The sequence below is a fragment of the Elephantulus edwardii genome, unplaced genomic scaffold (genome assembly GCF_000299155.1).
Source record: "Elephantulus edwardii isolate Elephantulus edwardi_28Jun2011 unplaced genomic scaffold, EleEdw1.0 scaffold00182, whole genome shotgun sequence".
Classification (NCBI taxonomy): Eukaryota; Metazoa; Chordata; class Mammalia; order Macroscelidea; family Macroscelididae; genus Elephantulus; species Elephantulus edwardii.
Window position 1 is genome coordinate 4,155,879 of NW_006399932.1, and position 16,125 is coordinate 4,172,003.

The window sequence follows — 16,125 nt, forward strand, 5'->3', positions numbered from 1 at the left end:
CCTTCTCCCATGGAACAGCTGGTGGATTATGAGCCTTTGGGATTATAGCACCATTTCTTATCACTAGGCCAACCAAAGCTCCCTAAGAAAACATTAAATAATGTTGAAATTATTGTACTGTTAACCTAATGTAAAATCAGCCTCTGTGTGTGTAGTGCTTATATTTGTTAGGAGCTCCTATCTCCAATAAGTACACCTCAGTAAGGGATAGAGACCTGGGGAATTATAATCATTTTAGAATTGTCAAATAACTCTTCATTTCTATTATTCTAATCACAGGATGCTCATGGGTCTTCCTGTTGATGTTGTTTTACTAGAGAATCAGAATAGAACCATAGCTGACCCTCCAGTCCCTCTGGTGGGATTTCAGAGACAGCTAATCGCATGGGAGGAGACTGCTCATCCTTCTCTCACGGAGAAGCTGGTGACCTGGAACCGCGTGCCTTCAGGATTGCAGCACAGCTTTTTGCCACTAGGCTACCAGAGCACCCTCATATGTCCTCCTAGTCTACATAAATGGACCCTTCAGAAGCCTTGAACATTTCTATTTATCTTTTTTAATTTATTTTTATTTTATATTGGTTTGCATACAATTCCTCTTGACATAACCCTCTACTGCTCAATGGGGCCATAGGAGAAAATGCAAGTCTTGTTTCCATAAAGATTTTCAACCTTGGAATCCTTGTGGGACAGTTCTACTCTGTCTTATAACAGTCAGAAGCTTATCAACAATGGGCTGAGAGATTGGGCTCAATATGGCAGTCCAAATTATCGAGACATACAGATGTGAACACCACTTGTATACAAGAGCAGGCTGCAGAATTTTGTGTGGACTATAAAGCTCTCCCAAAAAGCTTGCCAGAGTGTTCTAAAACTGTTATTTTGGGTTAAAAAAAAAATACATTGACCTATGTGGAACCTCCCAAGGGAAAAAAATTCGTATACATTGTGTTTCATTCATACACATTGTGATTCACACAGTCCTTCATTCACATTGTGTTTCACATGATCACTCTCATACACTGTCATAAAAAATTAATCATCATTGATCTATTTCTATTTCTTCTAGGAAGAAGGCATCAAAATACTCCACTGGCCATCTAAAGTGCTCCCACTGGAAATACATCTTTTGGAATCTAAGATGAGTAGCCTAATACAAGAGTAGTATCATACAAGAGCCTTCTATTGAAATGTATACACTTTGAAATAGCATATTAGCAAACGCTAAGATACCTGGGAACCCCTAAGGGCTAGCCTATTCTCATGTTCTGGCCATTTTATTGGCCTCGTACTTTGAACTAGTTATTTGCCTTATATCCCAGTTTCCTCTTGTATTAAATGAGACCAGTGCTGGTCTTCAAATTAATAATACATATAAAGACAATTATAAGTGACTGACTAAACCAAACCACTGCCACCAAGTTGGTTCCAACTCATAGAGTCATCCCCACCTCCTCAAATCAGATTTCCAAAGTTGCATTGGGAGAAAATTGTTCATCATTTTCTCTCAGAGCTGCTGGTGGATTTGAGCCACCTGAGGCACATAGCCTTTGGGTTAGCAGTGCAACTTGCAAGGCTGTTTTTTGTCCTCTAGTCACATTCACAGCTAGAGGAGACTGCCCATTTTCCTCCGCAGAGTCACTGGTAGATTTTAACTTTGTGCTTTTAGATTGGCAGCTCAACTCCTTAATGCTAGGCCATCAGAGCTTCCTCTTTCAAAGGTCAGAAAGTACTTAAAAAACAGAGGTGGTGGTTGTTGTTGTTGTTAAGTACCATAGAGCCAGAACGAACTGTTGACCCAGCCAGTTTTTTAGAAGCAGTTAAATCACATAGGAGGAGACTGCCCATCTTTTCGTTCTCCCACAGAGAAGCTAGTGCATTTGAGCATGTGCTTTCAGGCTGACAGTGCAGCTCCTTACCCCTAGGCATCTGTTGTTGTTATGTGCCATTAGGTCAACTATGACAACTTCTCACAGTGACTCAGAACAATGGCTCTAAACCTTGCCTTATCCTGATACAACATCACTGTCTCTAACACATCTGATCCCATCATCACAGTCACTGTGTCAATTTATCTCATCAATGGTCTTCCTCTCTTGCAGTGACCTCCCACCCTTCCAAGAATGCAGACAGACAGACAGACAGCGTCACAGTCACTGTGTCAATTTATCTCATCAATGGTCTTCCTCTCTTGCAGTGACCTCCCACCCTTCCAAGAATGATGCCCTTCTCCTAGTACTGCCCCCCCCCACACACAGATCAACAAAGCCACTAGAGCTCTTCTAAGAAACAGTACTGTTACTATTTTACACAAATAAAGACTGTCAGAGATGCCCAATTCTGAAAAGCTAAAAAGTGGTGCAATTAGGAATCTAGATCCAGCATTCAATCTTCCTTCCCAGCCTTCTCTGACTGCTTCCTTTCCACCAAATAACCCTATCAAAGATGATGTCCTAGCACTGCTTAAGTCTTAACATGTTCTAGGTAATCACACATCATAAGGTAAGTAAGAAATGCTCAACTAAGCCTCCAATTGTCCTCAACTTGGAAAAGGACTACAAAGTTCTAAGCCCCAAACGTAAAAAGATAATTCCTTTTTAAATATCTTTAATATAGAAGAGTAGCTTTTCAAATTTATCTTCAAATTCCCTTAAACTGTAACTACCTTATGCTTACTGCATCATTAGTATTTGTGAGTATGCTATAATCATACACATATAAACAGATCAATATTTATCATCGTATTCACATCTCCATACCTTGAGAGAAAGGACTTCAATACTGATTCATAGAAGCTTTATACCCTGAAAGAAAATATTTATTCTATAAATTTATGAAAATAAATATTATAATTCATCTTTGAAATTAATTGAACTGTGTACTCTCACAACATGTGTTGTAAATTTTAATCCTTATCCTTGAGAAGCTGGCTGTGTTAATGTTGCACATATGGTTCCCTATTGTTATACAGCTTTAGTTATTACTTCATGATCTTCAGCAAGATTTCACGTGGTATTAATGATACTGTCTATTATCTCCACATTGTACTGGATCACCTTTCTTTAAGTAGACCGGTAAACCGGATGACTGTCTTGCAAACTTGTACAGACAAGTGAATATGTTCAGTGCTGTAACTGTTTACTGAAACACCTCAATTGGTGTTCTCTCAATTCCCAGAAAATTGTTATTAGAAAATGCCTTTAACACAGCTTGGACTTCTTTTTTTTTTTGACTTCTTGTTCTTAATTATACTCTACCTCTTGAAATGGTTATATTCTACATCCTGAAATGGTTAAGCATGGAACAATTCTTTGAAACTATATATTTCTTGCATCTTCTTTTCATTCTTTTATTATTCAATATTTTGCCCACAGAATCTTTCAGAATTGACAACTCTAGACAATTCTTGAAACTGTATTTCTTGCATTTTCTTTTCATTCTTTTATTATTCAATATTTTGCCCAGAGAATCTTTCAGAATTAACAACTCTAGATCTGAAGTTTCTTCAGTTTTTCAGCTTGAGAAATGCCAAGAGTGTTCTTTCTGGTTTCCTAACGCCAGGTCTTTGCACATTTCCTTGTAACACCTTCTCTTTGAAATTTTTTTTCTCCAGCTTCTGTTCTTACTTCACCTGTTCCCCCATTTGCTCTAGTATCTCTACATTCCACAGAAAGTTTCAGTGTCTACAGGCATTAATTTTGGTCCTTCTTTTGTCTTTTTAATGAGCTTTTGTTTCATTATATATGAGATCCCTAATATTATCCCACCATTCACCTAGTGTTTTGTCATTAGTGCTCAACAAATCTATTCTTGATTCAAGTAGGATATATACATGGTAATATTTCATATTTGTTTTCATTTTCTTCAGCAATCTGAATGTGCAAATGAGCAGCTAATGGTCTATTCCATGATCAGCTACTGGCCTTGTGATGATATTGAGCTTCTCCAGCATTTTCTTACATAACCATAGTCAACTTGATTCCTGTGTAGTCTGGCCAGTGAACTCCACATGTATAGTTTCTGTTTATTATTTTTGTTTTGTTCTGTTTCTTTTTTTAAAAAAGATTTGCAATGAGTAATCGGTCATAGGAAAATTGTTCCATGCTTAACCATTTCAGGAGGTAATTGGTCATAGGAAATTTTATCAAGTGATCTCCAGCCTCGTTTTTATCACTAAGGCTCTATTTTCCAAACACCAGTCCTTCTTTTTTGTTTTCAACTTTTGCTTCTAATCACCAGTCATTAGTAATCCATCATGACTATATGTTTGATAAATTCCTGATTAAAGTTGATAGAATTTCCAAATTTCTTCATCTTTGCCTTTAAAGGTTACTTAATATATTCAAATACTAGCCATATTAACATGTCTTCCTAGTGTGTACAGATATCCTGTTACTGACAATACCATACTGCAAGATGGACCTTGTGGTGAGCTCTGGTGGCCTAGTGGCAAGAAGCTGCATTGAAATCCCAGAGGCACGTGGGTCAAATCCACCAGATGCTCTGCTGAAGGAGGGACAATCTCCTCCTGTACCAGTCAGATCCAATTTGATGGTACACACACACATACACACACACACAAATTTGAAAAAAATTTTTTTAAAAAGATGGCCCTTGTAATGTTGCTCTTTTTGACAATGAATGTGGCGCCATGTCTCATCAATTTGTTATCCCCAACACAGAAGACTGAAAATAGTCAATACTAGTCCATTTAGCACTAATGTCTAGTAGATAGAGATCTTCATGTGTTTAATTGCATTTTTTTACAAATTCCAGTTTTTCTGTATTTCATTTCTGATTCATACTTCCTAGCCTTCAAGTTCTGATAACTGATGCATGTTTGCAATTGTTTCTCCTCATTTGGAGTCATGTCACATCAGCAAGGGAAGGCCATGGAGTAGCTGTTTTACCCTCTCCTCATGGGTAAGGCAGATTCTACTTAGAGAAGGTAACACTTCCCCAGGTGTATTCTGAATGTCTTCCAAACTGATGGTTTCATTTTCTGACACTATATTTCAATATTGTATAGAACAAATAACTTCAGAAGTGAATGACTAAGCCCATTTCCTAATCTGAAAGCTCCACTGAAAGTTTTCTGCCATGGTGATGGTGAAAACTTATGAAATGCAGTGGGACAGCTTCCCGCATCACAGCAAGCCTCTACAGTGCAGCAAACCGAAAGATGAGGACTTCAAGATAAATCATTTTTAAGATCATATGAAAGAGATTGGCACTAAAGTAAGAAGGCACAAACACAGAAAGAAGGAAGACATGCCACATGAAGATGTCCAGGAAGAGAGAAACAGAAGCTAAAGAGAGGAGGACTTCCCCTAAAACTGGCAGAAACAGCCTTCTCTGAACCCAGGACCTTGAATTGAGACTCTCAGCCTGCTAGCTATACGAAAGTAAGTATCTGTTCATTAAAGCCACTCACTTGTGGTATTTCTGTTACATCAGCACTTGAGAAACTAAGACGCCATTTAACTAGATGAAGCTGTCAGTCTCATAGCTCCTTACTGGCAATGTCTTAAACATTTTTAGGAGTGTTCTCATATTTCTAAGCAATCCTAACAACTTTCTTTGACATATGAATCATAAGACTACAGAATTTTGTTTTCCTAGGTATTTTCTTTGTGTTAACTACACTCATTAATTAAGTCAATGTGAGTATTTCTTCCTACTGATATACAGGGAACTCTGGTGGTTTAATGGTAAGGAGTTGGGCTGCCAACCCAAAGGCTGACAGTTCTAATCCACCAGCTGCCCCACAGGAGAAAGATGGGCAATATCTTTTCATGTGATTACCCTTCTCTGAAAACCCGCTGGAGGGTCAGCTATAAGTCAGTTTCAACTCAGCAGTATATAACAACGGTGATATATATTCATGTCATATGCAAAAGAAACTCAAAGCACATAATTCCTACCAAAAAAGAAAAATATGATACCTAATATTAGTGACACTTAGATAAGAACTTAATTTTGCATTTATGATTCTGAACATGTAATAACAGAACTGTTCACAGGAGTGTCTAGATCTAAGCATTTTAAACCAGAGTCCCACCAGTAGGTGCCACAGTATACATTCACACTACAGTGCCACCTCTGACCCTGTACCTTTGTGTTCAGGAACTCCTGTGAGCTGACACAGTGGGCAGTATTGGGAAGTATTCTTGGTAAGCCATTCCTACATTAGGATGGTGAACTGTAACTTAATTAAACACAGAAATTACTGTCAGCATATAAATATATCCCACTAAACTCTAAGTGTATTTTAAATGAACTTTATTTTAGCTAGATCTCAAAGTACTCCAAAATGCCACTAAATAAATCCAAGGAAAAATGTGACAAAGGGGAAATCAGAGCGGAAGAGTAAATTATTACCTGAGCGCTAGTAAATAGAAAACTTTTGAAAATTTTACAACTTATGATTCCATGAATGCCTTACAAGGCTCCTCTGAGGGCTTGAGAAGGGCTTACTGGGCCCTAATAATGTATTTCTTAGAAATGTGCAAGTGAGGGGTGTTGGGGTGCCAGACTCATTAGCTTCACAATAAATCTGCCTCTGATCTCTCTCATCTTACTCCATATACTCCTGGTACCTCTAAAAACTTTAAATTCCTTCAAAAGAGAAAACTGTATACCTGTTTGTGTCTGTCGTAGCATATTTTGTTACATGCTGACGAGCCAGAACCAACCCATAGCTGACTCTTTAGAGGGCTTTCAGAAGCTGTAAACTGCATGGAAGGAGAATGCCTATCTTTCTCCTGTGGGGCAGCTGGTGGATTTGAACCACCTTCTGTAGAACTCCTTACCATTAGGCCACCAGAACTCCCTTCACTACTAACACAGAAGAGATACTAAAAATGTGTGCAACAGTCCACATTACTCATGGTAATTGGTGGTTTTCATACAGAATGTGTAAATAAATGTATACATACACATATACTTTTGTGGTATGTGTGTACACATAATGTATGTTTAGATAAAGAAAAGCCCAAGAGTGAGAGTCTCCATGTTAATAAGACCTTGTGCCTTCTTGGAGGTCTATATCTGGGAAAGTGACCATTACAGCTTGGTCAACTGGCAGTATTTCTGTAAGGAGGCTAGTAGCTGAGTCCAATAAAGGACAGTGGGCACCCGGAGACTCAGTGTTCTCTGGAGGTGCACTTGATAACCTATAAAATCACTTAGACATCTGCGCAAATGAGGGTCATTAGAAATACTCGACCCTTTTTACACACCTCCAGCTACTGAGACTGAGTTCAAAAACAAAACTGGAGGTGAAAACTATTGCAACCTCCCAGTATCATGTCAGCATAAAATAAGGAACTGTAAAATAATAAACTCACTGTTGTCCGGTCAACTCTAACTTACAGCAGCTCTACAGGACAGAGTAAAACTGTCCAGCAGGGTTTTTGAGGCTGTAAATCTTTATGGAAGCAGACTGCGTCATCTTTCTCCCATGGAGTAGTTGTTGTTATGTGCTGTTGAGTCAGAATCTACTCATGGTTGACTCTCCAGCAGGTTTTCAGAGGCTGTAAATCACATGCAAGGACACTGTCTTTCCCATGAAGCAGCTGGTGGATTTGAAGCATCTACATTTAGGTTGGAAGCACAATTTCTTACACCTAGACCACCAGAGTGCCCTAAGGCTTGTAGGTTTTTAAGTGTTGACACATAGTTAGCAACCCAATGTTTAACCCATCATGCCACCACTCCTAATAAGATGATCAACACTTCAGTATTTTTTTAAACTATTCTAGTTATTAATCAGTGGTAGTTTTTAAACAAGAAGGATCACATTTCTGACATTTGCAGTTTTTCATTTTCAGATTCTGAATAAACACAGGCTATCAGACATAGTCCACACCATGTTGTGTTGCTATCCAAAAGGCTGTACATTTCAGGTGGCACAAATCCACCACCAGCTTAGTGGGAGAAAGAAGGCCAAACTACTCCTGGCAAGATTTAGTCTTATAAACTAGATGGAGGATCACTTTAAGTCAGAATCAACTCAACTGCAGTGCATTTGGGATTAGATTTTTAGCTGGGTCAATATGGAGCAAATCTATTTTCTTCCTCATAAAACAAAATGTACATATGCAATCTAGCAAGCATTTCTTCAGTATTCATGACATGTTTTCACTGTCAGGATCTGAGGGCAGGGATAAAAATGGGGACTGGGGATGAAATAGAAACTGACAATGTGGTTCTTAGAAAAAAGCTAAAAAAATGGGAAGATTTTTTTAAAAAAGGAATTCAGTAGCATTTTATCATGCCTCTCAATCTAAACCACAAGGCCTCTCTCGAGTGTCACCAGCATACTTCAGCCTTAAGGCTTCCTCACTGTCATCAATGGGAGACTAAAGTTTTCTGAAACCAGCTGTCAGTATACATTTCTGTACCTGTCAAGGTGGCAGAGGTCCCCAAAGAACTTTCTCTAAAGCAAACTCTTTTCTAAACGGTATTTCACCCCCATCAGTGCAGGCAGAAATTTTCTGTTATAAATACTGGTCACTCATCAGAAAATGAATAAAGGAAAAGGAAAAGGAATAAAAAGAAACTTATGGAACAGGATCTAAGTATTTACAGGAGAGAAATAGATAAGTGGGAAAATTACTGAAGAATGCCATGAAATGTGAGATGTTTCACAGTTGTCCCATCTTGCATATATGTATACAGTTTATATGCAGGTGTACCTGCGGCTGCCCCATGCTATATGGGGGGAAGTGTATGCACATGTACTTACAGTTGTCCTGCACTGTACACAGGTTACATATGTGTATATGCATGTATCCACATGCATGTGTACTTAAAACTTCCTCTTGCAAAAAAAAAAAAACAAAAAAAAAAACTTCCTCTTGCTCTGTACCTGGGACTTTTCTGTGACCTGTAGAAGGGAGTAACAGGGAAGATACTGCCAATCCATAGGGTGCAGGCAGAGACCAGAACAGGCTGTAACAACATTTTGATTCATTCATTTATTCATTCAGTCATTCTTTTTCCCCACAGGAAATGCCCTCAGGAAATGTGCCAACAGGACCAAGGCACAGTGCTTCTTTCTAACCCTGGGTCATTTCATATAAATACAGGCAACAAGGAAGGGCCATGTTGGAAGCCTCTGGCCTTGAAAGCATTTTCCAAGTCCACAGTGGTAAGGACCTTTGCCAGCAATAAAGTGTCTCTTGCCACACAAAGTGTAAGCAGCTAAGGCAGCAACTCCAATTCTAGACTGCTGAGGTCTCCTGCTTCCCGTTCTGTCGCTCCCCGGAAGAATCTAATGATTTAATGTGGTTGTAAAACCACATTCAAAACAGTCAAGTAGGTGGACACCACCTACATGAGGTTAACCTCTAATGTTGACTTTCATAGCAGGATTACAAATTTACTTATTTACTAAATACACAATATGGCAAGAATATGAGTGATGTAGATAATTTAATATTGTGGATGAGTACATATATTAGCTCACTTAATCCTCATTAATCACTCCATGAAGTAGATGCTGTTATTATCTGTTTCACAAAATGGGAAAGTGAAGCACAGTGTGGTTAAAGTCAAGTCATCTGTCCACGATCACACAGCTGGCAAGGCAGAGGTGTAGTCAAACCCAAGCAAGCTAGCTCCAACTCTACTGCCTCTCAGATGATCCTTACTGGAATCATTTTCCAAAAGAAGAGGAAGCTCTGGTGGCCTAGTCCATAGGGAGCTGTGCTGCTAATCCAAAAGCAGCTCAGCCTCTATGGTGGTTCAAATCCACCAGCTCCTCAACTGAGAAATGAATCATTTCCTCCTATGTGATTTACAGCCTCTGATCTACATCCTCATAGCATTAGCTATGAGCTGGTTATGACTGGATGGCAATGAGGTTAAGTTTGTTCCAAAAGAGCAAACACTAGTCAAATATGGGGAGAAGGGTAAAAGTACTGCCTAGGTTTTCATCTGTCTGACAATGTGGGACAGGCCCAACTCTCAGAACTATCTGGAATTCAAATTCAAACTCACCTCTCCTGGAAATTTCTTAACCTTTCTATACTCCAATTTGTTCACCGGTGTAAGATCACAAGCAATCACTGCACAATGAAGAAAAATTGATGCCTCTGAGTTGTAGTGTTGGAGAAGAGTATCCCATGAACTACCAAAAGAACAAACAGATAGGTCTTGTGGTATTTGGAGGCAAAGATGGTAAAGCGTCATTTCTCATACTTTGGACATGCTGCTAGGAGAGGTTATTCTTTGGAAGGGGACATCATGCTAAGAAAGGTAAAGAGTCAGTGAAAGAGAGGCAGACCTGCAATGAGATGGACAGACATAGTATCTGTAGCAATTGACTCAAATGTGTCACAGATGATGAGGATGGCACAGGATAGGACAGGGCTCAGGTCTGTTGTTCAAAGGGTCACTATGAGTTGTACTTGATTTGATGGCACCTAACAACAACAGCAACAACATACATGCAGTCCCTGAACTAAAAATTATTTACATCCCTAAGTCTGTCTTTATGTCAAATTCGTAAATTAGAACAATGAGGTAAAGGTTTATCTAACATCTGTAAGTTAAATGTTTGTCTTAGTGTATAGCTTACACCTAATCTATCCAACATGATGCATTTAAGACAATTGCAAAAAAATAAATAACTAAAAATTACTATTTCACATGAACCTGACTGTCAAATTCCCTTGTCCAGCTTCTCAAGCACAACATTGCCTGTTTCTATCAGGCACACAGCTGACGTAGTCACCTCTCCAGAGTCTCTTGCCACAATGGAGTCACTGCTGCAGTATTTTATGCAAAAATAGATGGAGGTGGATGTTGAAAGCCCCTTCCTTGAAGAGTCGGCAGTGGCTGGAGTAGCCCAGGAGAAGGTCAGGAGGGAGACTGCTGCAACTTCATCTACTCCAATGCCCTGGAGGAACCAAGTCCTGCAGTGAGAAAGGCCCTGGGGGGTGTTTAGATTCTGGGTACTGTAGCAGAAGACAACAGGTCCCTCCTCCTCCAAGCTCAGGCTGCTGGGCTCCTCTTCTGAAAAGCTGTTAGTTTACAGGATGCTCGTCTTGGGTTCTAAGACCAGTAGTGCATTGCTGTTTCTGGGGAGGGTCCTTCCTGATGTGGGAGGCAGTAGCAGGCAACTGAAGCTGCAGAGGGGGTGGCTGTGGTCAGCAGGAACACAGGCCGCAACTGCCACCCACCATTCTGACTCCTGTACCTGCCAGCTGCCTGAGCCCCAGCTGAGTCTCTAGCCCATTGCCAGGCCCCAAATCCACAAAAGCACCACTAGCCCAGTGATAGGGCCATAAGACCCAGAATACAACAGTTCCAAGGCCTGGGGCCACCTTCAACTCCTTCTAGAACACTGATTTTGCGTAATTGTCTAATCTCTGAAACTTTATCATGTCATTAAGTGAAAAGTGACTATACAGTGTACCTTTCCATACATAAAAAAACACTAAAGTCTGAAACACTTCCAGATAGCAAAAACATCTTTAACATAATAATACAACAATAATGTTTTGGTATGCACTGGCACAGAAGCACTCATGTTTTATTACAGATTATCTGTATGCATCTTAAAATTTTAATATAGTAATAGGCTTTGCAGGGGTTGGTTCTTAAATACAGGTTATATGCAAATCAGCCATTCATAACCAAGAACTGCCTGTATATGGCAAAGGCTATCTACTTTGTATGCCACAGAACTTCTCTGAAAAAATACTGAAAATAATCACATGAACTGGGGGAAAGTAGATATTTACTAAACCATCATGAGATCCAAAGTTTAAAGAGTATTATTGAAAGCATTTTCCTTCATTTTTTTACCTCTGGAGAATCAGACTTTTATTAATTAGATGGTTTACAAAAACTACTCTGTGAAATGAAACAGCATGGGTGGGTCTCCGAGATAAGAAAACTAGCAAGTGAAGATCCATTTCAGGAACCTGGTGACATTGAGGATCAAGAACTACTAAGTCATAGCTACTGCAAGCCATAGAAAGGCCCCTTTAGGAAATCTAAACCAAAAGTAGCAAAGCTGCAGCATCTAACTAACATCTGAGGCAAGTTCTAAACAAGCTATCCCTTCAGCACCATCACAAAAATGACAAGAATAATCAAATTAAATCAGATTCCTGGAGAGTAGCAGGCCTGTCTTGCAGTCCAAGAAGCACAGTCCTGTTTTGCAGCCTTTCATTCCCTCTGTCTGGACTATGATGTTCCCCATTATATCTTCATGGCTAACTCCTTCACCTCTGTTTTATCAGCTTTTCAATGAGGCCTATCCTAACTAATCTAGTTACAATTCCAACACTACCTTCTCCCAAACCCCCTTACCTTGTTCTGCTTTTCTCTTTTCCAAAGAACAAACCATAAGCAAACACACTATATAATTAACTTCTTAGTCTTATTGCTGTTCATCATCTCTCCCACTTCACAAGGCGAATTCTCCAAATGTTGCTATGTTTGTCTGTTTTGTTCACCAATAAATACATATTTGAGTTTCTTATCTGTGCCTGGCACAATGTAGGTGTTCAATAGATATTATTAAATAAGTTCAAAATGCGGAAATACTTTTACAAATGTACCTTTACATAATTTGACCAGGTAAGAATGGTTGGTTAAGGAGCTCTGGTACCTTACGGGTAAGGAGCTGTGCTGCCAATCCAAAGGTTCAAGGTTCAAATCCAACAGCTGCTCCCTCGGGGTGGGATGGGGTAGAGTGGGGGAGATGGGCAATCTCCACCCATGTGATTTACTGTCTCTTAAAATCTGCTAGGGTCAGCTATGAGTAGATTCCAACTTGATAGTACAAAACAAAAAAGTAAAGGATTGATTAAAGAGGTAGTCTTTCTGAAGTCAAATGAATTCATAGCATTGGGCACAGGGATAGACTGGATATTTTCCAAGTCTGTGACATGATCATCAGGGCTAAATTTAGTGTTCCTTATGTTTCTAGGATTCCTGGGTTCCAGATTAGTTAAGATGCACATGTGAAAATTGTTCTTACAACCTCAAGTATCTAGTCATTCTAAGAAGCAAAATAACCCTGATCAACTTTTTCAGTCCCCCAGACTCAATCAGGACTATAAATGAGTTGAGAGTAAAGCTGAGGGAAGAGTATCTCACAATTGTAGGTCAAGGAGATGTTTATTTTTCAGGGGACAGAGGTTAGCTGAGATACTCAAGTTGTAGATGGAGATGGGTGCTCCTGCACTGGGTCAGCAATGAAATGCAAAGGGAAAAAAACAAAACACCAAAAACAAAAACCAAATAAAGTACACCTCAAGGAGAAAGAAAAACTGCTAAAACACAGCCTGGTAAAATCACACTTTCTTTTACTCTGAAGTTTCAAATTCTTTTTTTTGTATAAAACAGGCAAATGATTAAAAACAAGAGCTAAGTATATATGCATAAGGTAACAGAGTTGCTTTCAATTTAACAAATTTCATTTATCTTAGAATTTTTAATACAGTTAAAGTACAAACTTAAGGTCCTGAAACTAAAGGCCTTTAAAAAGATTTCAAACAAGAAATATGTCAATATACCCATAAACTTTCATTCTATTTCTGATTAAGGATTTCTTAATAGTGGTTAAAAGCTAATAACCAGGAAGGGTTCCAAAATGGAACTCTCACCTATGTATATCTCTAACACAACTGAGTGTTACTATATTCTTGAATAAATTAGTCATTCTGGGTTGTGTAAACTATTAAAGTGAACAACTGCTAAGGGAAAGGCTGGAGGATTAAATCCACCCAGTGACATGTCAGAAGGAAAGCCTAGCTACCTTCTGTAAAATCCACCATTGAAAACTCTATGGAGCACATTTCGACTTACTGGGGTCATCATGGGTCAGAATCAACTCAATAGTAATAAACTAAAGCCAAAAGAGCATATATCTCTTAGCAGGGTTTTCACAAACTTTCCTCACAATGGTATCCAATCAATTAACAAACCTCCCTCCATTATCTCCAGAGAGTTACTTAACAGAACACTGTATGTGTGCATATGTGTGTGTATAACAACTTTCACAGAATATCTTTTCTGATAAACTTTTCACCCAAGTCTCTTCAAAAGTATCTCAATGAGGTCCAGTCAGTTCCAAGAGTAACCCCTTCACTATTTCAGAAGATGGCTCATCTTTCTCCAGAGATGCTGCTTGTGGTTTTAAACTGCTGGGAGTCTTAGTCCACTGGTCAAAAGCACACTACTGACTAAACCATACATCCTTCTACATGTCAGTATCTACAAATCGGGTAAGTGTTAAGTCTACCTGAGGGAAATTCTTACTTCTTTTTGTACACAGCGTGGCCAGGGCTCCCTTGGAAGATAAAAGGTACATAATAATTTATGCTACCTCTTCACCCTGTTAAGTTTAAAGGCCTTCTTATTTTAGTATTTACTTTTCATAAGGCTTGCCAATTTCAAACTGTTTTCAAAGGATACTGTTAGTGATACTTTAAGAAATATGAAATGGTTTTGTTTATAGTTCTTGCTATAAACGCGTTATTTTCCTATATTTTAATTATTAAAAGCAAAATACCAGCCTTTCAAGAGTGACATGTCATTACTTTAAAGCTGAATTTTAGAACATTTATGGAACTCTTAATGCTCTTAAAGGACGCTCTGGTGATGTAGTCTGAAGGTAGTTGTACTACTCACCCAAAGGTTCAAATCCACCCCCAGCTCTCCAGAAGAAAGATGGGTAATTTCCTCCTGAACAATTCAGAGCCGCTGGAATCCAATGGAGGGCTACCTATGAGTTGGTTCCAACCTGACAGTAAAGAGTATGACTACCCTCCAAAATCACAGGTTGCACAAAGTTGAAGACAATTTCTGCTAACAAAAGGGGAGGGGGAACCTCTGTGATTTACCAAAAAGTTTTAAATTGTCTAAGATATAAAGGCTCCAAAAAAGACACTTGTCTTTCACATATTCCAATAAGTGTAATTTAGATTTTAACTAGCTAGTCCAGGTACATACACAGGCAATGGATGAAAATTATTACCTTACATAAATTATAGTTTGTCTTGAAATAACTGTTTTGGAAGATGAAAGGGATATGCAGGAACAGCATGCCCTGCGTCAGGAAATACTATTTTGATTTATTATTGGCTTATAAGAAGTAGAGAAACGAAACTAATAAAATTTCTATTGAAATTTGTATTACAAGAGTTTTATTTAGCATTATTTTAAACACCATATCATGAACACCTGATTTTTCTTTCAAACACTTTCAGTATGACTATTTAATCATGGCATGAATCAGATGATTTGTCACTCCTTTAAATCCCTGCTTTTTCAAGTCTACCAAAACTCACCCAGCTTTTCGGTCACATCTTTTTCAGAGGAGATGGGACTATTTTAAAACTCTGGAAGTTTCAAAACCTGCAGGATAACTTACAGGATTATCTTTCGAAAAACACTTTACAGGTATTTCCCACACAGCCCATTAAAGCACCCTCTAAAGTGGCATTCAATGATTAGTAAGCACCCACTGTGTGCAAAGAAAAAGCATTACACTAAGCAAATGTTCTGCTTTAATTTATTGATGCCGAAATACACAGCAGTAGTGATTTATTCTCTCAACTTCGTGGAAACGTGAGCTGCATCCACACCATTCATTTAGAAACAGCACTGTAAGGCAGTTGACGTGTGTCCAGATAAGACAGCCGCTACCTGGCTTCGCGCGGCCCGTGGTCGCCCGACCCACGCAGGACAACTTGCGGTCGCCGGCCACACCTTTCGCAGGTGGCTGGAAATCGCCTGGGCCAGTGAGCTCCACTGATCCTTTCGCTGGGGCCTCGGATGGACGAATTTGAGAGTGTGTATGGACTTCTCCGAATTAAAGGACTTGTTGAAAGACCACGGGTGCAGGGCATAAGGAAACTGTCCGCCCCGTGGGGCGTCCCCCCCACCCCCAACGCCCTCTGTGCCCGAGGCGCTGCGCAGGCCGCCAACGCCAATCCCTGGGTGCAGCCGGCGCCCCTCGGGCCTAGCACCCATAGAAGGGCAAATCGCACAGCCCAGACGCACGGAAATGCCCGGCCGTTGGCCCCAGGGGATTTCTCTCTAGCAGAAGCAGCCTCCGAGGCCTCCGCAGCGGCGCGGCCCGGGGCGCTGGGCGCGGCC

General features: G+C 39.6%; 1 protein-coding gene across 1 annotated transcript in view; it reads right to left on the reverse strand.

Annotated features, from left to right (window-relative positions):
- Positions 1-16,125, reverse strand: part of JAZF1 (JAZF zinc finger 1) — a 499,696-nt gene that overhangs the window by 482,378 nt on the left and 1,193 nt on the right. The gene's annotated exons all lie outside the window — the stretch shown is intronic.